The sequence below is a fragment of the Bufo bufo genome, chromosome 9 (assembly GCF_905171765.1).
Source record: "Bufo bufo chromosome 9, aBufBuf1.1, whole genome shotgun sequence".
NCBI classification, from domain to species: domain Eukaryota; kingdom Metazoa; phylum Chordata; class Amphibia; order Anura; family Bufonidae; genus Bufo; species Bufo bufo.
The window spans coordinates 66,985,261-67,011,136 of NC_053397.1; the positions used below are offsets into that span (position 1 = coordinate 66,985,261).

Consider the following 25,876-nt stretch of genomic DNA (forward strand, 5'->3'; position numbering starts at 1 on the left):
ACTGAGCTTTTCTGCAGGCATTTTGCAGGTCTGAAGGCTCCCTCCTGTTCCGCCTGCCAGTCTATCTTTCACTCTGTCGAGTGGTGCGACAAGTCCGCCGTCAGCACGGCATCCTACCCCTCCAGCTCTACAGCTGGTCCACTCGACGTCTTCAGACCCCCCAACTCAGTAGACAAGCTGGGCCGACCCATCGTTCAGCTAGGGAGGGCACAGATATGTAACAATTTCAATTACGCGTCTTGTAATTTCGGTCAATGCCGTCTGTTACATATCTGTACCAACTGTTTTAGGGCCCACCCCCGAGTAGCGTGCTCATTAAAGTCGGTGAAAAATTATATGAGTGTGGTCAATATTAGCCGTCTACAAGAGTACTTGCAAGGTCATCACAATCCAGGGTTCGTACAGTTCCTGGTGTCAGGATTTCACGAGGGTTTCCATACGGGCTTGATCACGACTCCGGAGTTCACACACGAATGCAGGAACCTTCAGTCAGCCGAAAGAAATCCCGCTTCGGTAGACACACTAATAGAGGCCGAGTTAAGCAAAGGGTTCTTGATCGGTCCCTTTAGTGTGCCCCCCTTTCAACGCTGGAGAGTCAGTCCCGTGGGGGTAGTTACAGGCAAGTTCAGTAAAAAGGAGAGACTCATTATTGACTTATCGGCCCCACACGGCTCCCAGGTCCCCAGCCTTAACTCCCTCATTCCTTCGGAGGAAGTGGGCATGAGATATGTTTCAATCGATCAGGCTATCGCCATCATCATGAAAACGGGCCCAGGGTCCATGTTGTCCAAAGCCGATATATCGGATGCCTTTAAGTTGCTTCCCATCATGCCAGCCCTCTGGCAGTGGCACGGCATCAAGTGGAGAGGCCTGTATTATTTCTCCACCAAGCTCACCTTCGGTTCCAAGAGCAGCCCCTGGCTCTTCGATCAGTTGGCTCAGGCGCTCCACTGGGTCTTGGTACACAAGGTCCTCTGTGAGTTTGTCATCCACTATTTGGATGACTTCCTGCTGATTGAGAGGCCAGGGGCAGTTCCCCTAGGGCTGGGAAAGTTGCTGAGGTGTTTTTCCCAGTTAGGTGTCCCGGTTTCCCCCAAGAAAGTAGAAGGCCCGACCACAGTCATCACCTTTTTGGGCATTGAGTTAGACTCCCAGCACATGTTAGCTAGGTTGCTTGCGGATAAGTTAACAAGGATTAGAGAAGTCATCCACAGGTTTTCAGTCACAACCGTGGTCACTAAGGCTGACCTTCAGTCTCTACTGGGTATGTTAAACTTCGCCATGCGCATCATCCCGCAGGGCAGAGCGTTCATATCCCGCCTACTGGCGCTCTTAAGTTCCGCCCCGGAACCGGACAGCCCAGTGTGCCTGGACAGTCAAGCCCTAGCGGATCTCCACATGTGGGACCATTTTCTGAGCCAGTGGAACGGGGTGTCCTTATTCGTACCCGAGCTGTCTTGTCGGTCGCATACAGTCTTTTCGGATGCAGCTGCGGGCTCAGGGTTTGCCGCCATTTTTGGCTCCCACTGGGTTGCAGACGAATGGCCTGCCGAGGTGGGACAAATTCCGGGGTTCCTCCAAACCTCGGCGCTGTTCGAGCTGTACCCCATCGTGGAAGCCCACATTTGGGGCAGTCTTTGGGCGCGTCAGTCTGTTCTGTTCGTAACTGACAACGCAGCCGTGGTAGACATCCTTAACAGTGGGCTGTCAAAGTCTAGCCAAGTCATGTGTTTTCTCAGACGGTTAGTGCAGCTCTCCCTACGTCACCACTTTCATGTTTTCAGTGCCCATGTGCCAGGTGCGCAAAACGGGGCTGCTGACGCCTTGTCGAGGGCTAACTTCTCCCGTTTCTTTCAGATCATGCCAGAGGCAGACGCGACAGGCACCACCGTCCCTCCTCTCGAGTCCTTAAGGCTAATGTAACCAACCACCTTGAGACGGCTCACGCTCTGATACGCAATTCCCTCTCACCTAACACAACCAGGGCATACAACACCGGGTGGAAGACGTTCTGCAGGTTTCGAGGGAAATGTCCTCAAGGGGACTCCAGTTTTCCAGAGTACATCCTGGCGTTCATTGGTTACTGCCACTCAGTGCGCAAGCTCTCCCACGGTACAGTGAGGTCGTACCTGGCGGGAGTGCAACACTACCTCTCTGTTAGCCATCCCGAACTAGCGTCAGTGTTTACCATACATGCTGTCAAAGCCGCTCTCAAGGGTTTGAGCAAGTGCGGGCCGCAAAGCCAAGTACGCAGGCAAGCGGTCACCGGCCCTCTTTTCCGCAAACTGTCCGACGCCTTGGATGGTAATCCTTTCGGGGTTTTGGCCAGCTTGGTACTTAAATCCGCCATCTATCTAGCCTTTTACGGCTTCCTGAGACCTGGGGAGTTCACCTGTTCGCCAGGCAGTAGCAAGTTCCTCACGGTCAGTCAGCTGGTCCAGAACTCCGACGGGTTCATATTACTGCTCAAAACGTCCAAGACCTCCCAGATGGGCCCCCCTGTTCCGGTATCCTTCTTTCCCACAGCACACCAATGGTGTCCGGTGACGGTGCTTCGTCAGTTACGGTCTGCCTTGTCCGAGGCCGGACCGAATAGTCCATTGTTACCCTTCGGGGGGGTTCCACTCACCACCCATCAGTTCATATCCCATGTAAGGTCACTCGTGGCCAGCACGGGCGGTGACCCTGCCACTATTTCGGGTCATTCATTTCGCATAGGTGCCGCATCCGCGGCCTCCAAAAACCGAGTGCCTGCGCATGTCATACAGAAACTGGGGCGTTGGCACTCGTCTTGTTTCAATCGTTACATACCTCACCCCGAAACAGAAATGTCGGCAGCCTTTCAAACTTTGGCTTTGTAACGACTTTGCAATAAATTACTTCTGCCTATCAGTATGTCTTTTTGCCCTCTTTCAGGCCTCCCTCCACAACGCGGTTACGGCACAACTCTGACCGCTTAGGAATAGGGTATGCTAGGTAGGATAAGTACGTACTTGGTTGCCACGACCACAAGTGTAAAGGCCGATTCATTGGCCTGTATTTGTGGGAGGGGCTTGGCCACCTACTTCAACGGCCGGCACCCTCCCACATGCGTACGACGTGCAGAGTTCTCCCTCCCACCCACCCCTTTCTTCTGTTACTCTCAAAGGGGATGCCCTCTTTCAGGCCTCCCTCCACGACGCGGTTACGGCACAACTCTGACCGCTTAGGGATAGGGTATGCTAGGTAGGATAGGTACGTACTTGGTTGCCACGACCACAAATTATATATTAGACCTGATATATGACAACAGATATTGAGTGCTCACTATAATTTATTTATTTTCATACAAATCTAGCAGAAATAAAAATCATGGCATACTCCAATGCATGTCAGGGAGGATAACACTGTATATGTCACACTGAGTACCATATAACTCTGTAGTACGCCCCCTACAGCCTGAGTATCCTGCGCCTGAGGCCTTAACTATGGAATATTCTATGGCTTCGTTCACATGCCCAATTCATTATTTTCATTTTTCTGTTCCATTATAGGAGCAGAGGAGCAAAAGTAAAGGAAGTGCCATTTACATCAAATTTCACAGACTATAATGGGGTTCGCTGGGCTTCTGTCAGGGGATCCTGACATTTTAGTGAATAAAATAGCCTTAGCTATAATTTAAGAGTAGAGTATTACTATGAGAATGTGCTGTACTTCTAGTAAGTTGAGGGGTGTGATAATTTGTGAAAAGTTATTTTTAAACCTTGCCTTGTATGTTAGGCTACTTTCACACCTGCGTTAGGTGCGGATCCGTCTGGTGTCTGCACAGACGGATCCGCACCTATAAATGCAAACTATGGTATCCATACACTTAGTCAAAAAAAGTCTAAGTCTAAGTCAAACGGATCCGTCCTGACTTTACATTGAAAGTCAATGGGGGACTGATCCGTTTACAATTGCACCAATATTGTGTCAATGTAAACGGATCCGTCCGCATTGACTTCCATTGTAAGTCAGGACGGATCCACTTGGCTCCGCAAGCAGCGTTTTGGTGTCCGCCTCCAGAGCGGAATGGAGGCGGAACGGAGCCAAACTGATGCATTCTGAATGGATCCACATCCATTCAGAATGCATTGGGGCTAAACGGATCCGTTTGGGGCCGCTTGTGAGAGCCTTGAAACAGATCTCACAGGCGGACCCAGAAACGGCAGTGTGAAAGTAGCCTTAGCCGAATAGATTCTTGCACTTTATTTAGAGGAGTTTTCCAAAACTTGCATATTGATGGTCTATCCTCGGGATAGGCCATCAATATGTGATGGGTGGGAGTCCGCCGATCACTGTTTGAAGAGACTGCAGCATTCTATTGGGTGCTTCAGCCTTTCCTAGGCCTGTGACATCACATTTATCGGTTAGATTATTACACACAGTGGGGCTACATGCAAAACGGACACCAACATACAGCTCTGCTGCATACACAGCTGACACACACATGGCACTAATGTATCTGGTTTGGCCCCTCCGACTTTTTCACACAGTTCTCCTCCTCTCTTGTCTGCTGCGATCACTCAGGGACAGACAGGCAGGGCAAAATGCTGTATGAGTGCTCTGCAAGATTAATAAAGAAGCAGTCAGGCAGGTCGGGTACTGCTGGCATTTTTTAGCAAGATTTATTCTTGTGGAAAAAGTGAATTTTTTAGTCCAAAATATACTTTAATACAGCACCCTACTGTAACACTACTGTACCCCTGTATGTTTCTAATTTTATACTGCGGCATACAGATTTTGTTCTGGAGTTTTGTATATCATTGCTTCTAGGAGATAATATCTCTGTAAGAGTTTTAGCAATATTTTAGTAATATTTTTATTTTTACTTTTTAGCACTGTTGGTTTGAGGAGAATAGGTCGGTTGTGTCAGACATATTACTTTTTCATTACAATGACGTTTTGTTTACAGAATTATCTATATTGACATATAAGAAGCAAGGGCTACAAGTTTCATATTGTAGAAATTTCATAAAATTTAATAATTTAATCTTTTTTTTTTTTTTCAGATTAGCTTTGCTAAAGATCACATCTGTAGTATTGCTCTTGCTCCCTGCTTCCCACACAACTAAGCTGTGGAAAAAATGTTCACTTAATTCAACAGGAGATACTTCTGTGTATACTAAACATGGAGATATAATGTTGGCAGGGATCTTTCAGCTCACATATGGAACTTATTTAGTTAAATTGGAACATGGGTTACATCCCCCAAAAGATAAAACATGCAACATGTATGTACAATTGTGAAAATGTTTTACTTCTGCTTTTAGAAACACTGTTAGGGCTCATTCAGACGGCCGTATGCTATCCGCAAAAATGCGGATCCGTTTTTTTTGTGGATTAGATGCTGACCCATTCACTTCTATGGGGCCCTTTTCTATTCCACGGTTCCGCAAAACAAATGAAACATGTCCTATACTTGTCAGTGAAAATCAGGACATGGCCCCATTGAAGTCTATGGCTCCGCAAAAATACTGAATGCTATCCGTTTTTTTGCAGATCCGCATAAAAACAGATAGCATTCAGTTTTTTTGCGGACAGCATACGGCCGTCTGAATGAGCCCTTAGACTTGTATGTTATGCGTAATCTGTGTTTTGTGTGCATATAACCTGTGTAATAGAGCATCTTACCCATCTGCATTGAAGAGGCGCAATTACCCGTAAATTATGTCTCGAGGCCTATTTAAAAGGTCAAACATTGGGGGAGATTCATCAAGACCCAAAAGTGATACGTCAGTCTCAATATCCCCTTGGCTGCTGGAGGATCTGCAGTACGCAGCCCTGCAGGGTATTGCGATGGTGAGGTCACGGTTAATAGGCAAAACGAGGGTTGCTCTTGGTTACTCACAGTTTATGAAAGACCCTGGGCAGGCATACAGCAGTGATGGAGAGGCTGGCACTTGGATCCTCTGGGGCACTCTCTGTATATAGGGACCAGGTCAGGTGGTAGGTGAGGTGCCCTAGGTGTTGTAGGTTTAATGTGCCGGTGGCAAGATCCCTTAAAGTTCGTGACGCCAGTGCCGGTAACGGTGGCACACCGATTTGTTGCAGTAATAATGGAAGAACACAAGTTGCAGTGAACCAAAACTTCCTTTTACTGGAAACAATCAACTATTTACAATCTTTTGTTCAGTTCCATATGTCAGCAGCAGTCACAAGCAGGCTTATGCAAATGGCAGGCACAATGTTCTTGCAAGATACTCAGAGGCTTAACACACTTACAGATCAGGCTGCACTTTTCCTCAGAAATCCTGTCTGTCTTTATCCCAAGGCCCGTATGCCCTATTGTTGGCTTTATCCTTGGTGGTCATCAAGCTGAGCTGGTCACACTTCTCACAGCTTGAATTATTTATAATACAATTTAAAATTGTTGCTGCATTCCAAGAGTCACAACTTTTTTTTCTTCATTGATGTACCTGTATGTGGGCTTCTCTGGGAGATAAGTTATATTTAAAAGAAGTTTAACCCCCTTCGCATTACAAGTTTGCAATGTGTGTCTTAACAATAAAGAAGGGTCTTTTTGAATCTGCAATTCTAAAAGCAAATAAAACAGTAGACAGAAATCAATTAATGGCCTATCCTGGATCATTAAATTGGTGGTGTGGAGGGTAAAAGAAGCAGCAATCAAGGCAGTAGTAGTGGTAGGCCATAGTTTTCCCTGGCTTCCGAAAGGCACAGCCTTTTTATTCAGAACACTAAGGAAGAGAATGTGGACTAAATGGCTCACTCCTCCTCTCAGTCAAAGCAGGATGACATAGAGTTCACCTGAGTCTGACACCATGCCTTGGAGCCAGGGGTCAAGTCTTTCTTCCAGCTATTCCTCATTGCAGCCCCAGAGAATCCATTGAGTTGCAACAAAACCCTACCACATGCTATGGAAGATACCAAGAGATTCTCTCTGTTGATGACATGTGTGAAATCAGTCAGCATTTGGACTGCCATGAGGAGTAGGTTCAGGGGTAGGCTGTGTTGGGGATAGTGGTGATGGCACTTGGTAGCCATGGTGGTGGTAGGGACAGTGGTAGGGAAAGTGGCACTCTGAGCAAATGCTGAGCAGGGAATCGGGAGGGGAACCAAGGAGCCCATCATGATATATCACAGTCTGATAAAAATTGTGGGGCAGGTGAGGACTATGATGATGATTGTGTGGCAGACAGAACTGAGCTGGATTGGGTTGATAAGGAGGAGACATTTGTGGAGATAGATAGTGGCCACTGTGGCAATAAAGAGTGGAGGCAATGTACAGACAAAACCTCCAAAAGAACGGATATGCTTATATTGTGGTCAGCTTGGAACTGCTGATGCCACTAATGGTGCACAACATCCTAAACCTAGGTCAAACACTGCTGCCTCTAGCTTTGTGCAAGCAACTCCCAAGTGGAATTTTTTTCTTCACAAGGCTGGCACATAAACCACAGCTGTGTTTAAGATCTGTATGATTAAAATAAGCTATTGGCGTCCAATTACAAACAAAGGTACCAGGCCTCTATTGCTGCATGTGAGCACATCCCATATTAAAATAGAAATGGCCAGCATTCCCAATTAGAACAAGTCTGTCCTCCATCTCCTGGTCTTCTTTGTGACAGCCAGTATGTATCCTCAAACAGTACAGTGTCCTTGTCATCTTCAACCACTCCTTGTCATCTGCTCCATTGTGAGACATCCCTAATGGGGTGGCTGACCCTGATAAAACTATTTGTGACCAATAATGCACTTCTGCACCTTTAGTACCTGTTCATTTTATTTATCCCCAAAAATAAAAATAAAATGTTTAAAGGGTTTCTGTCACCCCGCAAAACTCATTTTTTTTTTTTTGGATAGTGAGATTTCTTATAGGGCGATATAGGAGAATATAATGCTCTTACTTACTTTCATGCGGCCGATTCTTTATAAAACGAACTTTTATAATATGTAAATGAGGGCTCTACCAGCAAGTAGGGCGTCTACTTGCTGGTAGCTGCTGCAGAAATCCGCCCCCTCGCCGTGTTGATTGACAGGGCCAGCCGTGATCTCCTCCTCCGGCCGGCCCTGTCAGTAATTGAAAAATCGCGCGCCTCGCGTCATTCGGCGCAGGCGCTCTGAGATGAGGAGGCTCGTCTCCTCAGCACTCCCTCAGTGCGCCTGCGCCGATGACGTCTTCTCTTTCGGTGATGTCATCGGCGCAGGCGCACTGAGGGAGTGCTGAGGATACGAGCCTCCTCATCTCAGAGCGCCTGCGCCGAATGACGCGAGGAGCGCGATTTTTGAATTACTGACAGGGCCAGCCGGAGGAGGAGATCACGGCTGGCCCTGTCAATCAACAAGGCGAGGGGGCGGATTTCTGCAGCAGCTACCAGCAAGTAGACGCCACAGAAGCGTTCCCATCTAGTTAGAATACACTACAAACTGTGTACAAGACTGCCCCCTGCTGCCTGGCAGCACCCGATCTCTTACAGGGGGCCGTGATCGGCACAATTAACCCCTTCAGGTGCGGCACCTGAAGGGGTTAATTGTGCTGATCACGGCCCCCTGTAAGAGATCAGGGCTGCCAGGCAGCAGGGGGCAGACCCTCCCCCCCCTCCCCAGTTTAAATATCATTGGTGGCCAGTGCGCCCCCCCCCTCCCTCTATTGTAATTATTCGTTGGTGGCACAGTGTGCGCCCCCCCCTCCCTTCCTCTATTGTAATAATTCGTTGGTGGCACAGTGTGCGCCCCCCCCCTCCCTCCCTCTATTGTAATTATTCGTTGGTGGCACAGTGTGCGCCCCCCCCCCTCCCTCCCTCTATTGTAATAATTCGTTGGTGGCACAGTGTGCGCCCCCCCCCCCCTCCCTCCCTCTATTGTAATTATTCGTTGGTGGCACAGTGTGCGCCCCCCATCGGCCCCCCCCTCCCTCTATAGCATTAACAACATTGGTGGCCAGTGTGCGGCCTCCCATCTTTCCCCCCCCCCATCATTGGTGGCAGCGGAGTTCCGATCGGAGTCCCAGTTTAATCGCTGGGGCTCCGATCGGTAACCATGGCAACCAGGATGCTGGTTGCCATGGTTACTTAGCAATAGTACAATAGTAGAAGATTCATACTTACCGGCTGCTGCGATGTTCGTGTCCGGCCGGGAGCTCCACCTACTGGTAAGTGTCATTGCTAAATGAACTGTCACTTACCAGTAGGAGGAGCTCCCGGCCGGAAGCAGACATCGCAACTCCCAGGTAAGTATGAATCACTACTGCTAGTAACCCGCTGCCACCAATGATGGGGGGGGGGGGGCTAGATGGGAGGCCGCACACTGGCCACCAATGTTGTTAATGCTATAGAGGGAGGAGGGCCAATGGGGGGCGCACACTGTGCCACCAACGATTACAATAGAGGGAGGAAGGGGGGGGGGGCGCACACTGTGCCACCAACGAATTATTACAATAGAGGGAGGAAGGGGGGGGGCGCACACTGTGCCACCAAGGAATTATTACAATAGAGGGAGGAAGGGGGGGGGGGGGCGGGGGGGGCGCACACTGTGCCACCAAGGAATTATTACAATAGAGGGAGGAAGGGGGGGGGCGGGGGGGCGCACACTGTGCCACCAAGGAATTATTACAATAGAGGGAGGAAGGGGGGGGGCGGGGGGGCGCACACTGTGCCACCAAGGAATTATTACAATAGAGGGAGGAAGGGGGGGGGGGGCGGGGGGGCGCACACTTTGCCACCAAGGAATTATTACAATAGAGGGAGGAAGGGGGGGGGGGGGGGCTGCACTGGCCACCAATGATATTCAAACTGGGGAGGGGGGAGGGGGGGGTCTGCCCCCTGCTGCCTGGCAGCCCTGATCTCTTACAGGGGGAGATGATAGCACAATTAACCCCTTCAGGTGCGGCACCTGAAGGGTTAATTGTGCTGATCACAGCCCCCTGTAAGAGATCGGATGCTGCCAGGCAGCAGGGGGCAGTCATGTACACAGTTTGTAGTATATTCTAACTAGAAGCGTCCCCATCACCATGGGAACGCCTCTGTGTTAGAATATACTGTCGGAAATGAGGTTTCACGATCTAACTCATATCCGACAGTATATTCTAACATAGAGGCGTTCCCATGGTGATGGGGACGCTTCAAGTTAAAATATACCATCGGATTGGAGAAAACTCCGATCCGATGGTATAAAAGGGACTCCAGACTTTACATTGAAAGTCAATGGGGACGGATCCGTTTGAAATGGCACCATATTGTGTCAACGTCAAACGGATCCGTCCCCATTGACTTGCATTGTAATTCAGGACGGATCCGTTTGGCTCCGCACGGCCAGGCGGACACCAAAACGACTTTTTTTTCATGTCCGTGGATCCTCCAAAAATCAAGGAAGACCCACGGACGAAAAAACGGTCACGGATCACGGAAAAACGGGACCCGTTTTTGCGGACCGCAAAAAAATACGTTCGTGTGCAGGAGGCCTAAAGAAGCTAAACTAACTAAAGAAGCAAGTCAGGGACAGAATTAGTGCATACTTAGAGAAGCACAAATCACTGAAAAAAATGCACCAAAATGATACACAACTGACAATACAAGCTAATTCCTCATGCCGATGTTAAAAGCTGAGAACTTTGCCAATATCTTCCAGTCAGTGGTGCATGAGGGGCTCTTATATGTTCCTGACTGGAAGATATTGACAAAGTTCTCAGCTTTTAACATCGACCTGAGGAATTAGCTAGTATTGTCAGTTGCATATCATTTTGGTGCATTTTTTTCAGTGATTTGTGTATATACAGCCAGGTCCATAAATATTGGGACATCAACACAATTCTAACATTTTTGGCTCTGTATACCACCACAATGGATTTGAAATGAAACGAACAAGATGTGCTTTAACTGCAGATTGTCAGCTTTAATTTGAAATTATTTACATCCAAATCAGGTGAACGGTGCAGGAATTACAACAGTTTGCAATGTATCATTTTATGTAAAATGTCTTTGTGGTGCATGCGGTCCGCACATTTTTTGCTGGGGATTGCCGTTATCTGCGGACCGCATGCGGAGGAATTGCTCCCCCGGTTATAGACACGCTACAGTGTCTGGGTTTGGAGCATTTCCACCCGTTTAGGCCACTTTTATCAGTGAGTTTTTCATACTTAGAAAAGCAAAGAAAGATAAAGCCAAGTGAGATGTTGCGCTGAATCTAGAATTACGATCGTGACAGCTGGCTCTTTGCAATGAAATGGATGAGGGCAAGTAGGATTATATATATATACAGTATATATAGTCTGTATATATATAGTCTGTATATATATATATACAGTACAGACCAAAAGTTTGGACACACCTCCTCATTCAAAGAGTTTTCTTTATTTTCATGACTATGAAGGCATCAAAACTATGAATTAACACATGTGGAATTATATACATAACAAACAAGTGTGAAACAACTGAAAATATGTCATATTCTAGGTTCTTCAAAGTACCCACCTTTTGCTTTGATTACTGCTTTGCACACTCTTGGCATTCTCTTGATGAGCTTCAAGAGGTAGTCCCCTGAAATAGTCTTCCAACAGTCTTGAAGGAGTTCCCAGAGATGCTTAGCACTTGTTGGCCCTTTTGCCTTCACTTTGCGGTCCAGCTCACCCCAAACCATCTCGATTGGGTTCAGGTCCGGTGACTGAGGCCAGGTCATCTGGCGCAGCACCCCATCACTCTCCTTCATGGTCAAATAGCCCTTACTTTCAAAGTTTTCCCAATTTTTCGGCTGACTGACCCTTCATTTCTTAAAGTAATGATGGCCACTCGTTTTTCTTTACTTAGCTGCTTTTTTCTTGCCATAATACAAATTCTAACAGTCTATTCAGTAAGACTATCAGCTGTGTATCCACCTGACTTCTCCTCAACACAACTGATGGTCCCAACCCCATTTATAAGGCAAGAAATCCCACTTATTAAACCTGACAGGGCACACCTGTGAAGTGAAAACCATTTCAGGGGACTACCTCTTGAAGCTCATCAAGAGAATGCCAAGAGTGTGCAAAGTAGTCATCAAAGCAAAAGGTGGCTACTTTGAAGAACCTAGAATATGACATATTTTTAGTTGTTTCACACTTGTTTGTTATGTATATAATTCCACATGTGTTAATTCATAGTTTTGATGCCTTCAGTGTGAATCTACAATTTTCATAGTCATGAAAATAAAGAAAACTCTTTCAATGAGAAGGTGTGTCTGTATTGTATATATATATATATATATTTTTTTTTTTTACACTGTAATCTTGCTGTAAGAAGCCGCAATCAGGTATGAATGTGGCATCTGAGGTGTACAATTACAGGGACCGGTGCAATCATAATTCGTCACGAAGCAAATTGTTTTGTAAAATTAAGCGAAGCAGCTGGATCAAATTTTTCAACACTTATCACTATTAATTAAACCAGCATATATATGTAATTATTACAAGACACAAGGTATAGCAACAATCTACCTGTGTGTATTAAGGAAGAAATTGAGCATCAAGCCTCAGTCATCCGTTTACATATTTTAAGTTTCCATCTGATTGGAATGTAAATATTTTTTGGGACTTGTTTATATAAATTAAACCAGCATATGGGTGATCAACACCAATACACAGGACAGCACACACAAGTATCTGTGTGGGATAATAAATTTAGTCCTAAATCAGTTTCCCTTTACTTTTGTGTTTACAAATGCGTTTCCAATCAATTTTCATTTTATTGAGGACTGATTATATTCAAACTAGCAGCATATATGCGTGATTACTATACTAATAGACAAGGTATCACACAAAAGTATCTGGGAGTGATAATGAATCTTTTTTTTTTGTTGGGGGGGGGGGGGGGTTGTTGATTATATTCAATGACACAGTGTAGCTCACAACATTATCTGAGATGCCCAAAAATGTCTAGGATATTGAAGAGTTCCAAACGAAGGACCCAGAGCCAGAATGTGGAGTAATAACAGCAGCATCTATCTGGCCAAAAGTAGTAGTAGTAGTAGTAGTAGTAGTAGTAGTAGTAGTAGTAGTAGGCTGCAGTTCTCTGTGCTGGCTTCGGAAAGGCGGAACAGTATAGTTGAGAAGGAAGAGGATGAAATAGTGTATTTGATGGCTCACTCTCAGTCGCAGCAGGATGGCGTGGAGAACGACACTGTGCCGCAGAGCCAGGAATCACAACGTTCCTCCTGTTTCTCCTCCTTGCAACCCCAAAGAATGCTTCCAGTGGAAGTCATTGTGAGATGGGGAAAAAGCTCTCCTTGTCTGAATGCTGTTTGTGTAGATTAAATTAAATTATCTGGACTGACATTCTACTGTTTGGCCACAAGATGCTGCTGTTTCCTAAACACGGCTACAGACTGCTTATATTTCCATATTCATGAGAGGTGAAGTTACACAGAGCCTGGAGAGGAAGGCAAAGGAATCATCTTAGAGGAAGGTAAGATTGAGTAACTGTGTCAGCAGAGGATCCGACGGCATCCAGGTGTGGGAGCATACCTCAGTGGCCAGAGCAGCAGCTAAGTGAAGCTGATTGTGTCCAAGACCCTGAACCTGTCCAGAGGAATGAGGATTGCTTTCAGGAACGCTGATGAGAGCTGATGAGCAAAGCAACATACACTGTAGGACTGCATGCTTGTTGGAGAGGCATTTGTCCTGTTCAGAGTCACCAGCGGAGGCAGAGCAGACCCAGGTTGGTAAGATCGTGAACGCACCTCATTACAGTTTTGGTGCCTAGAGACTGAGACCAGGCCTGTAGTTAGTTAGATAGGGCCTCTGTTTGTGTCAGGCCACAAGTGTTGCTATTGTTCATTCCAAGGACTCCATAATTCAAAGGGACATTTAACACCGGACAGCTGATAAACTTCCCCACAAACTCAAGCCAGGCTGGTGTTTTGCTCAAAAGGAATACTCAGGCACGTGCTACAACACCAGTTATGGGAGGGGGAATCCTGTAGAGCACTGTAAGATTGTAAGCTGTTGTGCTACACAGCAGGCTAGCCGTACCACAAACCCATACAGTTATTCTTTTAGTTGTGCCCGCCAGTAGGTAAATTACCACGCTTTCCTCCTGCATCCATAAGATGGCGCCTCTCTGTGCAGCACAAGGGTATCAGCCTTCGGGCTGGGTGTATGTAGATTTATTGTATGTTCCCTGTATTTGTGGTTTTGCATGTTTAAGTAAAATTCTGTTTTGGCAAAAACTGGTGGTGGAGTTGTTTTCCTCGTTCTTGACTTCGCTGTATCCTGTGGAGCCCACCCCGGTACACAGCTTACATCTTGGCATTGTCGGCAGGATACAGTGACCATTATGGATGGCAATGTGGCGGGAGATCTTCCACCAGAGCATATGGCACCAGTCCAGGACCCAGCTCAGGGTGTGCCAAGGCCAACTTGCCCCAACACCGCTGATACAGATTGCCCCGCCATGCCCATCCCAGTACGGTACATTCCCGTGGGGGCATTGTTCCGTCATCTGCCAAAATTTGACGTTAAAAACATGACGTTGCAGGACTGGTAAGAAAGGGTGCAAAGTGCTGTTAGAATGTGTAACCTGACCCCCAAGCTGCGGGCAAAGGTTGCGTTGGGGGCTCTAGAGGGTGACGTCAGACGGACAGTGATGATAAGGCCCGAATCCAATAGAGACACCCTAGAGAAAATATTCTTCCTGCTGGAGAGAGCCCGGGAGGGCGTACTAAAGTAGTGCAGTTATGGAGCCACTTCTTCAAATGACCACAGAGAGAGGGCAAGACACTGATGCAGTACTCCAATGCCCTACAGGAGACGTTAAATGAAATACAGCGGCAAGACCCAGAGGCCATGGGAGCCTTTTGGGAGGTGGACCAGCTACTAGGAGACCAGTTCATAGTAAGGCTCTCCAACAAGTTCTTACAGGACGAATTGCAAGAGATGACCCGGACGACGGCCGACATGACATTCTACAGCGTCTTCCTAGCCGCCGTGGAGAGAGAGGAAGAGCACATGCCTGTGGCGGCGAGAGTAGTGAGTAGCACCCATGCCACAGGAGGTCAGTCTGCATCTGAAGACTCAGAGTCCTTAAAGAATGTGGTCCAGGCCCTGCAGATAGAATTGAGAGAACTTTGGCTGGAAGTGTCCGAGATGAAGGCAGGATCATCCCGGCCTCCGTAAATTACCCGCAGCGCCCCGCGCCACTCCACCCAGGATAACTCAGGTGCGGGGGCTTATCAAAAGAGGGCCCCTCTGCTGGGCTTGTCGATAGTATGGCCATATGGCCAGAGAGTGCCCAGAAAAGATAAGGTCTGAGCCGAGGATAAACTTCCGACCCCCGCAGTAGCTGGGCGTCTTGCGGTGGTACACCAGAAGCTAAGCTCTATGCATGAGGAACATGACCTATATGCCAGCAGTCCCATTATGAAAGCCGACTTGGAAGGCCAAAAGGTACGTTGCCTAGTTGATACAGGGTCGGAGTGCACCCTTATACCTCTGGAGTTCTTCGAAAGACACTTTGGACATATGATGGAGCTGGAAGACGGGAACGTGATCAGGCTGACAGCTGCCAATAACAGAGAGATGGACGTCCAAGGGACAATCTGGATGTGGGTCCAACTGTTTTGGCAAGACGTCGGCAAGAAGGGGGTCGTGCTGCTGGACCATTCGTGCTGGAGAGGGATGGACGTCACGCTAGGTATGAACTAGGTATGAACGTGCTGAGAGACCTAGACCATCAAATCTATGCCAAAAAAGAGCCAAAATATTGGCAACGGGGGACCACACACTGGCCGATCCAGAAGGTTCTACAGCAGATAGTGAGGAGCTGTAGTCTGCCAAAGAGCAACATGTACATGTTGGACACGTGAATGTGCCGTGGAGGACTCCGGTGAAGATCCCACCTCAACAAGAATATAAATTGATGCTGCCAGTGGGGGCTGGACAACAACTGAATAGACTAACGGTCCTGATCGAGCCCGCTTACCAAGAGGAAATGCAGACTCACCCACTGGTAGCCCGGGCCCTTGCTATTGTGAAGGATGGATGTGTGCCTGTACGCTGCCTCAATGTTGAAGACTTCAAGTTAACCGTTCCTGGGAATACCATGCTGGCCAAAGTTTATGTGTCCGAAGGGGATATCCATCGACGAAGGAGCTTCACGCTACAGCCAGATAGGAAATCAGCCTGGACCTATGCTGTAGAGGTCCATCAAAATGAGACCCTGACAGCAGAGTGGAACGGTCGAGTGATCATGGCCCGGATCGGGGTGGACTGCAAGACCCTGACTCCAGGATAACAGAAGTTGCTGGAAGACACCCTTTGATAATTTCAGGAGGCATTCTCGAGACATGATGAGGACTTCAGGTGTGCTTCCGCCATCGAACACGAAATCCCCACCGGCGATGCTGCACCAATCAGGGAATGTTACCGACAAATCCCACCTAAAATGTAACAGGAGGTAAAGGATATGGTGGCCAGCATGTTGTAAAACCGGATGATCCAGAAAAGTCAAAGTCCTTGGGCTGCTCCAGTAGTCTTGGTGCGGAAGAAAGATGAGTCTCCGGTTTTGCGTGGATTATCGGAAGCTGAATGCCCAGATCGTCTGGGATGCCTACCCCCTTCCGCGATTTGAGGAGTCATTGTCCGCCCTGAGTCATGCAAAGTTCATCTCGACTCTTGACCTGGCCAGTGGGTATTGGAAGGTACCAATGGCCAAGAAGGACAAAGCGAAGATGGACTTCATCCTACCTATGGGACCATGAGTTCAACTGGATGCCGTTTGGCCTCCTAATGCCCTGGGAACATTCCAGTGGTTGGTCACACAGGAGGGTGTAAAGCCAACTCCCAGCAAGGTGGAGGCTTTCCAGAAGTGTCCCCAGCCACGTACACTACAAGAGGCATTTGTGGGACTGGCCAGCTACTACAGGAGGTTTATACTCAAATGTGCTCATTAAACAAGTTATCAAGGGCCACTGTGAGGGGGCCAAAGAATGGTCCAATCGAGTGGGTACCCTGGAAACAAGAGGTCTTTGAAGCAGTGAAGGAGGCACTGACCAGTGCTCCGATTATGGCTTATGCGCAGTGCGACACCCCATTCCTGCTGTACACTGATGGAAGTCTACATGGTCTGGGGGCCGTGTTATCCCAAGTCCAGGATAGACGTGAGAGAGTCATTGCCTATGGCAGCCGGTCTCTGAGGGAGTCATAGCTCAACCCTGACAACTATACTGTAGCTCCTTTAAATTGGAACTACTGGCACCAGTGTGGGCCATGACCGAAGGGTTCACGGAGTACCTGACAGGTGCAGAGGTGACCGTGATGATGGACAACAACCCGTTAGCACATCTGGAAAATGCCAAACTCGTTGCACTTGAGCAGAGGTGGTTGGTTCGCCTTTCTAAGTACCAATACCGCATCAAGTTCCGGTCAGGTAGGGAGAACGGCAACGCCGATGCACACTCCCAAGTCCCTGTAGGGTTGTAGAGTGCCGATGAGGAGCTAGAGGACACTGAAACTCCTGACCTTGGTCGATTACCCATGTTCCAGGACGTGGCACATTCAAGTGGGGTGGCATCCGGGCTGATTGGGAGAGAGTCCAGAAAAGCTGCGTGGACCTGTGGAAAGTGAAAGAATGGGTCTGGACCAAGATCTGGCCTTGACCAGAAGAACGAGCCACGTCTGACTCCAGGGGGCCAAAATTTGTTGAGACAGTGGGATAAGCTGACTGTTACCCAGGGCCTCCTGTGTTGGACCATATACTTACAGTCAGAGCTGCAGTACCGGCAACAGATTGTCATCCCCATGTCAATGGGGACCGGAGGCCACCCAGGAAGCCCATGAAAGGGGCACCCATTTTGGGAGTGACAAAAAGTTCAAGTGGCTCCAACGGCTGGTACACTGTCCAGATCTGGAAGACATGGTGGCCGAGGCATGTCTTAAGTGTCGACCCTGTGGGCTGAGTAAGCGTACCGAACAGCGGGCTCCTGTCCAGGCCATTCAGAACTCAGCACCCCTAGAGCTTCTTATGATCAATTATGTACAGATTGGGTACTCTACCTCGGGACACTCGTACTGTCTAGTCATGACAGATCATTTCACAAAGTATGCAGTGGCTATACCCACCAGAGACCAGACAGGAGACCAGTCAGCCGCTGAAGTGGTCTGCAAACACTTTATACAGGTGTTCGGGTGTCCACAGAGGATACATTTGAAAGAGGGGGGCGTGTTTTCAGGGCACTCTAATGAATGAGCTATACCAGCTGTATGGGATTGAATGTTTCTGCACCACCCTGTATCACCCCCAGAGGTAAGGGGGCATGCAAGTGGTTCAACTGCACCTTTCTCCAGATGCTGCTGACAGCCAAAATTCTCGGTGGCCCGAGAACCTACATGAACTGATGTTGGCCTATAACAAAAGGGTACACAGTACCACCGAATACTTCCCACATATGCTCATGTTTTGGAGAGCCGGACGGGAGATTGATGCCCGATCTGATGGAGCCACCACCGAGAAGTACCACTGCATGGGTGCAAGAGCACCGCCGCCGGCTGAGAGCGATACACAAGGTTGTGGGGGAGCGCCTGGGACAAGAGAAACACCCTAACCCAAGACCAGTGCAGAGGGATGGGTATGCCCTGGGTGATCGAGTGATGATCAAAGCCAAACGGCCATCTAGGAAGTTGGATGGGCAGTGGAAGGCGGTCCCATGCATGGTGAAGAGGAGGGTAGACCCTGCCATCCCAGTCTATGAGGTAGAGCCAATAGGGACTGGGAGGCCCTCACAAAACTTGCATCGTAACATGTTGAGACGTTGTAATTTTGATGAGCCTGTGTGCGTGGAGGAGATGCCTCCTCCTGCTCTGAGTACAGAGGAAATCCCCTTAGAGGAGGAGGAAGAGGAATGGTGGGTTGTCCCTTCCCCGGTACCCACAGAGGCTCCGGGCGTGGCAAGTTTTCCACCCAGGGAAAGTGTTGAGCGATAAATAGCTCCTCCCCCATTAGATGTGCCTGATGTCCCCAGTTCTTCTGAAACTATCACTATGCGAAGGTCAACCAGAGTACTTATCGAAGGACCGTGCTTCTATTCACTGGTAACCGAGCCTCCTTAGCTCCAGCACAAAACCATTCCTCCCTCCGGACATGGAAAAACGACCATCAAGCTACACGAGATGGTGTCTCTCCTCCACTGTAGTGTCCTGTTCGATATCAAGGGATCGCAACTATAGTGAAGCTCTGACTTCCTCCATATAGTAAAATAATTTATTATACTTACAGACGAACACTTGTTTCAAAGCATATAAAATCACAAACTGCATGCACAGTACCGCCCGATCCGGGTTTTGCTTACACGCTTCTTTAAGAGCGAATATCTTCACTATGCAGTCAAGACCTTTAAAACCCTCCCCTAAACCCAACCATTCCCTCATTATCCAATTACATACAACACACCACTAAAAATGTCATATATATAAAAATGTATAATAATAATAATAATAATAAAAAATAGGTCACTCTCATCTATTATCATCCATAAGAACCGCTAAACCTACATCATTTGAGTAATTTCCTCATTTGATCCTATTCCTTTCAGCCCGTAAAGTTTGTACATGGCACAGATCTCCATTCACTAAAGGTATCTCGTCACGTGACCCATCAAGTGATGAGGGGCACATTACAAAATACACCCTATCAGCAATTAGAAACATCCCTTACAACGAAAAGTCCTTGTACACGACGTGAATCTCCATTCACTAAAAGTATCTCATCACATGGCCTATTATATGATGAGGGGCACATGACAAAATACACCCTATCAGCACTTAGAAACATCCCTTACAATGAAAAGTCCTTGTACACGACGTGAATGTCCATTCACTAAAAGTATCTCGTCACATGGCCCATTATATGATGAGGGGCACATGACAAAGTACACCCTATCAACACTTAGACACACCCCTTACAACCAAAGGTTCTTTACCACATTTGAAGATGCAGCTACATACTCTTTCAACCTGGTAAAAAGGTTAAACTAGACAGGATTTTAAATCGCATTTAATATTTAGACCACTGGGTTGGAGTGTATCAAGATTGTACATCCACTCAACCTCTTTTTTATAAATTTTGGCAATTAGATCTCCACCTCACCAATGTGTCCTAGATCGCTCCACCCCTACAAACAGCAGACCCCTCAGATCTTTCTGATGATGTTTCTTAAAATTGCAACGGGACGCTGTGAGTATCAATTCCCTTCCTAATGTTGCGGACATGTTCTTGTATTCTTATTTTAAGTTTTCTGGTAGTTCTTCCCACGTACTGGAGGCCGCAAGGGCACTCCAGTATGTAGATTACTCCTGTGCTTTCGCAAGTGATATTTCCCTTAATATTGAAGGGCTGATCTTTTTTTATTGGAGAGTACGGTTTGTGTTGTCCTCACCCTATTAGCCCTCCCTCTATTTTTACAAGGCAGACAAAATCCACACCAAGTGAACATGTTAGCCCTGTCATTTTTTATTGGTTTACAAACCGCACTGTACCAGGTGCTGTCGAAGGTTAGGCGCCTTTTTAAAGATAATATTGGGCCGTTTGGGAATAATGTCCCCCCAAACAGGATCGTTCATCAGAATTCCCCAATTTTTCTGTCTTCCTACATTCTTGTTGTATTGGGACAGAAAAGAAAATCTGAAATCCTTATTATTTTGATTTTTAGCTACCTCTTTACCTTTATTTCCGCTAGTTTCTATCTCCTTATTGAAGTCATCCAGCTCCTTCTCCACATACCCTTTCTCTAGAAAACGATCTTTAATAACCTGACTTTGCTCTAAAAAATCTTTCTTATCTGTACAGTTCCGATGTATCCTTTTGATTTGTCCTTTTGGTATATTCTTAAAGGGGTTGTCCGGGATTAAGGACCATTGTTTAATAGAATTGCAAATACACACACTTTACATACACCCATGTCCTACCTTTTCAGCATGTTTCTAACTACCCTTTTTACCCAAAACCTTTATGGCAGGAAGTAACTGATTCCTTTCAGTCAGTGACGTACCGGGTCCCTTCTGCACAGCAAAGCCGCTTCTTCCGCTTCGCAGGGAGCCCGGTGACGTCACCATCAGCCGCAGGCGTTATGCAGAGCGCTCGGAGGGGCGGTACCTCGGCGGCAACAGATCGCGCTAAGCCACGCCCCTCCAGTCCGGTGACGTCACCCGGCAGGGCGTGTTGTTCACAATGAAGGAGGCAAGGGACTGATTCAAGGGGGGCGGATGCATGGAGGACGTAGCGATGTGCGGCAGGAGGTGGAATAACAATGAGGGGGCGGAGTCACGGCGGAGATGAGAGTTGTCTGAAAGCACGTGATGCCGCGCTGCGCTGGGACCCACAGTGCAGAGCGGCAGGAAGTTAGACAAAAATAAACAGAGATGTAAACAGTGCGTGGGAGACCGTCAGCGCCATGTAGAAATGGCGAAAATACCTTAAAACATATGGGGGGACCTAGAATTACCTGTCAATAGTGAGTACACTTAAGAAAAATATATATATTGATCCCGGACAACCCCTTTAAGCCATGGGCTATAGTGGCAGCTTGTGACATCAATGTAGGCATTCACGTCCGTGGCTTAAAAGAACGTTTTGGTTTTCAACCGCCCATTATCCACAAAGAATGTGAGGTCAAGGAAGTCAATAGAAGTGGCGTTAATGATACTAGTAAAAGAGAGATTCCAATTATTATTGTTAATCCCCATAATAAATTCCTCCAGCCCCTCTTTGTCTCCTATCCAAGTTAATAGGCAATCGTCAATGTAACGACGCCAAATGATCAATTCACCTTTTTAATTTTTTTTTTCAACATCGGGGTGATATAGTCCCTTTCCCAGGAGTCCATGAAATGGTTAGAGTAACTGGGGGCGAATTTCGCCCCCTTCGCTGTCCCTGTACACTGTAAATAGAAGGCCTCATCATACATGAAATAGTTGTGGCAAAAATCATTACACTCTATTATGAATTTCTTTTGAGCCAGGGTCATATAGGGATTCCTATCCAGCGCTTTGCCCCTTTAAGACCCAAATCTTTGGGAATGATAGTATAGAGAGAGGTAACGTCAACGGTCCCCAACCACATATCATCACTCCATATATTTAGATAATTGATAAGCTGAATTACACTTCCAGTATCTTTTAAATATGATGGAACTTGTATCACAAGAGTATAGAGAAAATAGTCAACATATTCCGAAAGCCTGCTTATCACGGAGTTAATCCCTGAGACAATCGGTCTCCCGGGAGGGTTCTCCAGACTCTTGTGAATCTTAGGTAAGTAGTAGATAACAGGGCTAATCGAATGTTTGATGGACAAGAACTAAAATTCCTTTTTATTTAAAATACCCTCTTTTTGGCCTTCCTGAAGGAGCTGGTTCATTTTCCGTTTAAATTCAAAGACCAGAGTTTTTAGTTTTTCATTAGAGTTGAGCGAACACCTGGATGTTCGGGTTCGAGAAGTTCGGCCGAACTTCCCGGAAATGTTCGGGTTCGGGATCCGAACCCGACCCGAACATCGTCCCGAACCCGAACCCGAACCCCATTGAAGTCAATGGGGACCCGAACTTTTGGGCACTAAAAAGGCTGTAAAACAGCCCAGGAAAGAGCTAGAGGGCTGCAAAAGGCAGCAACATGTAGGTAAATCCCCTGCAAACAAATGTGGATAGGGAAATGAATTAAAATAAAATTAAAAAAATAAAAATTAACCAATATCAATTGGACAGAGGTCCCATAGCAGAGAATCTGGCTTCACGTCAGCAGAGAATCAGTCTCTTCATGCCATAGCAAAGAATCTGGCTTCATGTCAGCAGAGAATCAGTCTCTTCATGCCATAGCAGAGAATCTGGCTTCATGTCAGCGCAGAATCAGTCTTCATGTCATAACAGAGAATCAGGCTTCACGTCACCCACCACTGGAACAGGCCACTGTCACATATTTAGGCCCCGGCACCCAGACAGAGGAGAGAGGTCCCGTAACAGAGAATCTGGCCTTATGTCAGCACAGAATCAGTCTTCATGTCATAGCAGAGAATCAGGCTTCACGTCACCCACCGCTGGAACAGGCCACTGTCACACATTTAGGCCCCGGCACCCAGACAGAGGAGAGAGGTCCCGTAACAGAGAATCTGGCCTTATGTCAGCACAGAATCAGTCTTCATGTCATAGCAGAGAATCAGGCTTCACGTCACCCACCACTGGAACAGGCCACTGTCACACATTTAGGCCCCGGCACCCAGACAGAGGAGAGAGGTCCCATAACAGAGAATCTGGCCTTATGTCAGCACAGAATCAGTCTTCATGTCATAGCAGAGAATCAGGCTTCACGTCACCCACCACTGGAACAGGCCACTGTCACATATTTAGGCCCAGGCACCCAGGCAGAGGAGAGAGGTCCCGTAACAGAGAATCTGGCCTTATGTCAGCACAGAATCAGTCTTCATGTCATAGCAGAGAATCAGGCTTCACGTCACCCACCACTGGAACAGGCCACTGTCACACATTTAGGCCCCGGCACCCAGACAGAGGAGAGGTTCATTAAACTTTGGGTTGCCCCGCAATATAATGGTAAAATGAAAATAAAAATAGGATTGAATGAGGAAGTGCCCTGGAGTAGAATAATATATTGTTAAGGGGAGGTATTTAATATCTAATCTGCACAAGGGATGGACAGGTCCTGTGGGATCCATGCCTGGTTCATTTTTATGAACGTCAGCTTGTCCACATTGGCTGTAGACAGGCGGCTGCGTTTGTCTGTAATGACGCCCCCTGCCGTGCTGAATACACGTTCAGACAAAACGCTGGCCGCCGGGCAGGCCAGCACCTCCAAGGCATAAAAGGCTAGCTCTGGCCACGTGGACAATTTGGAGACCCAGAAGTTGAATGGGGCCGAACCATCAGTCAGTACGTGGAGGGGTGTGCACAGGTACTGTTCCACCATGTTAGTGAAATGTTGCCTCCTGCTAACACGTTCCGCATCAGGTGGTGGTGCAGTTAGCTGTGGCGTGGTGACAAAACTTTTCCACATCTCTGCCATGCTAACCCTGCCCTCAGAGGAGCTGGCCGTGACACAGCTGCGTTGGCGACCTCTTGCTCCTCCTCTGCCTTCGCCTTGGGCTTCCACTGGTTCCCCTGTGACATTTGGGAATGCTCTCAGTAGCGCGTCTACCAACGTGCGCTTGTACTCGCGCATCTTCCTATCACGCTCCAGTGTAGGAAGTAAGGTGGGCACATTGTCTTTGTACCGGGGATCCAGCAGAGTGGCAACCCAGTAGTCCGCACACGTTAAAATGTGGGCAACTCTGCTTTCGTTGCGCAGGCACTGCAGCATGTAGTCGCTCATGTGTGCCAGGCTGCCCAGAGGTAAGGACAAGCTGTCCTCTGTGGGAGGCGTATCGTCATTGTCCTGTGTTTCCCCCCAGCCACGCACCAGTGATGGGCCCGAGCTGCTTTGGGTGCCACCCCGCTGTGAACATGCTTCATCCTCATCCTCCTCCACCTCCTCCTCATCCTCGTCCTCCTCGTCCTCCAGTAGTGGGCCCTGTCTGGCCACATTTGTACCTGGCCTCTGCTGTTGCAAAAAACCTCCCTCTGAGTCACTTCGAAGAGACTGGCCTTAAAGTGCTAAAAATGACCCCTCTTCCTCCTCCTCCTCCTTCCATCATCGCCCTAAGTGTTTTCTCAAGGAGACATAGAAGTGGTATTGTAACGCTGATAACGGCGTCATCGCCACTGGCCATGTTGGTGGAGTACTCGAAACAGCGCAACAGGGCACACAGGTCTCGCATGGAGGCCCAGTCATTGGTGGTGAAGTGGGGTTGATCCGCAGTGCGACTGACCCGTGCGTGCTGCAGCTGAAACTCCACTATGGCCTGCTGCTGCTCGCACAGTCTTTCCAGCATATGCAAGGTGGAGTTCCACCTGGTGGGCACGTCGCATATGAGGCGGTGAGCGGGAAGGCCGAAGTTACGCTGTAGCGCAGACAGGCGAGCAGCGGCAGGGTGTGAACGCCGAGAGCGCGAACAGACGGCCCGCACTTTATGCAGCAGCTCTGACATGTCGGGGTAGTTGCGAATAAACTTCTGCACCACCAAATTCAGCACATGCGCCAGGCAAGGGATGTGCGTCAAACCGGCTAGTCCCAGAGCTGCAACGAGATTTCGCCCATTATCGCACACCACCAGGCCGGGCTTGAGGCTCACCGGCAGCAACCACTCGTCGGTCTGTTGTTCTATACCCCGCCACAACTCCTGTGCGGTGTGGGGCCCTTGCTGTGCTGAAGTTGGTGGTGAAGGTGTGTGGCTGACTGGATGAGCAGGTGGAAGAAGAGGAGGAGGAAGCTGAGTAGGAGGAGGAGGAGACAGGAGGCAAAGAATGTTGCCCTGCGATCCTTGGCGGCGGAAGGACGTGCGCCAAACAGCTCTCCGCCTGGGGCCCAGCCGCCACTACATTTACCCAGTGTGCAGTTAGGGAGATATAGCGTCCCTGGCCGTGCTTACTGGTCCACGTATCTGTGGTTAGGTGGACCTTGCCACAGATGGCGTTGCGCAGTGCACACTTGATTTTATCGGACACTTGTTTGTGCAGGGAAGGCACGGCTCTCTTGGAGAAGTAGTGGCGGCTGGGAACAACATACTGTGGGACAGCAAGTGACATGAGCTGTTTGAAGCTGTGTGTGTCCACCAGCCTAAATGACAGCATTTCATAGGCCAGTAGTTTAGAAATGCTGGCATTCAGGGCCAGGGATCGAGGGTGGCTAGGTGGGAATTTACGCTTTCTCTCAAATGTTTGTGAGATGGAGAGATGAACGCTGCCGTGTGACATGGTTGAGATGCTTGGTGACGCAGGTGGTGGTGTTGGTGGTACATCCCATGTTTGCTGGGCGGCAGGTGCCAACGTTCCTCCA

General features: G+C 48.2%; 1 long non-coding RNA gene across 1 annotated transcript; it reads right to left on the reverse strand.

Annotated features, from left to right (window-relative positions):
• Positions 1-3,463: 3,463 nt before the first annotated feature.
• On the reverse strand, positions 3,464-18,859 carry LOC120979027. Its single transcript, XR_005774227.1, has 3 exons — positions 18,712-18,859; positions 17,994-17,998; positions 3,464-3,477 (listed from the first exon to the last, which is right to left on the reverse strand). It is a non-coding gene; the product is annotated as an uncharacterized LOC120979027 (long non-coding RNA).
• Between the last annotated feature and the right edge of the window lie 7,017 nt (positions 18,860-25,876).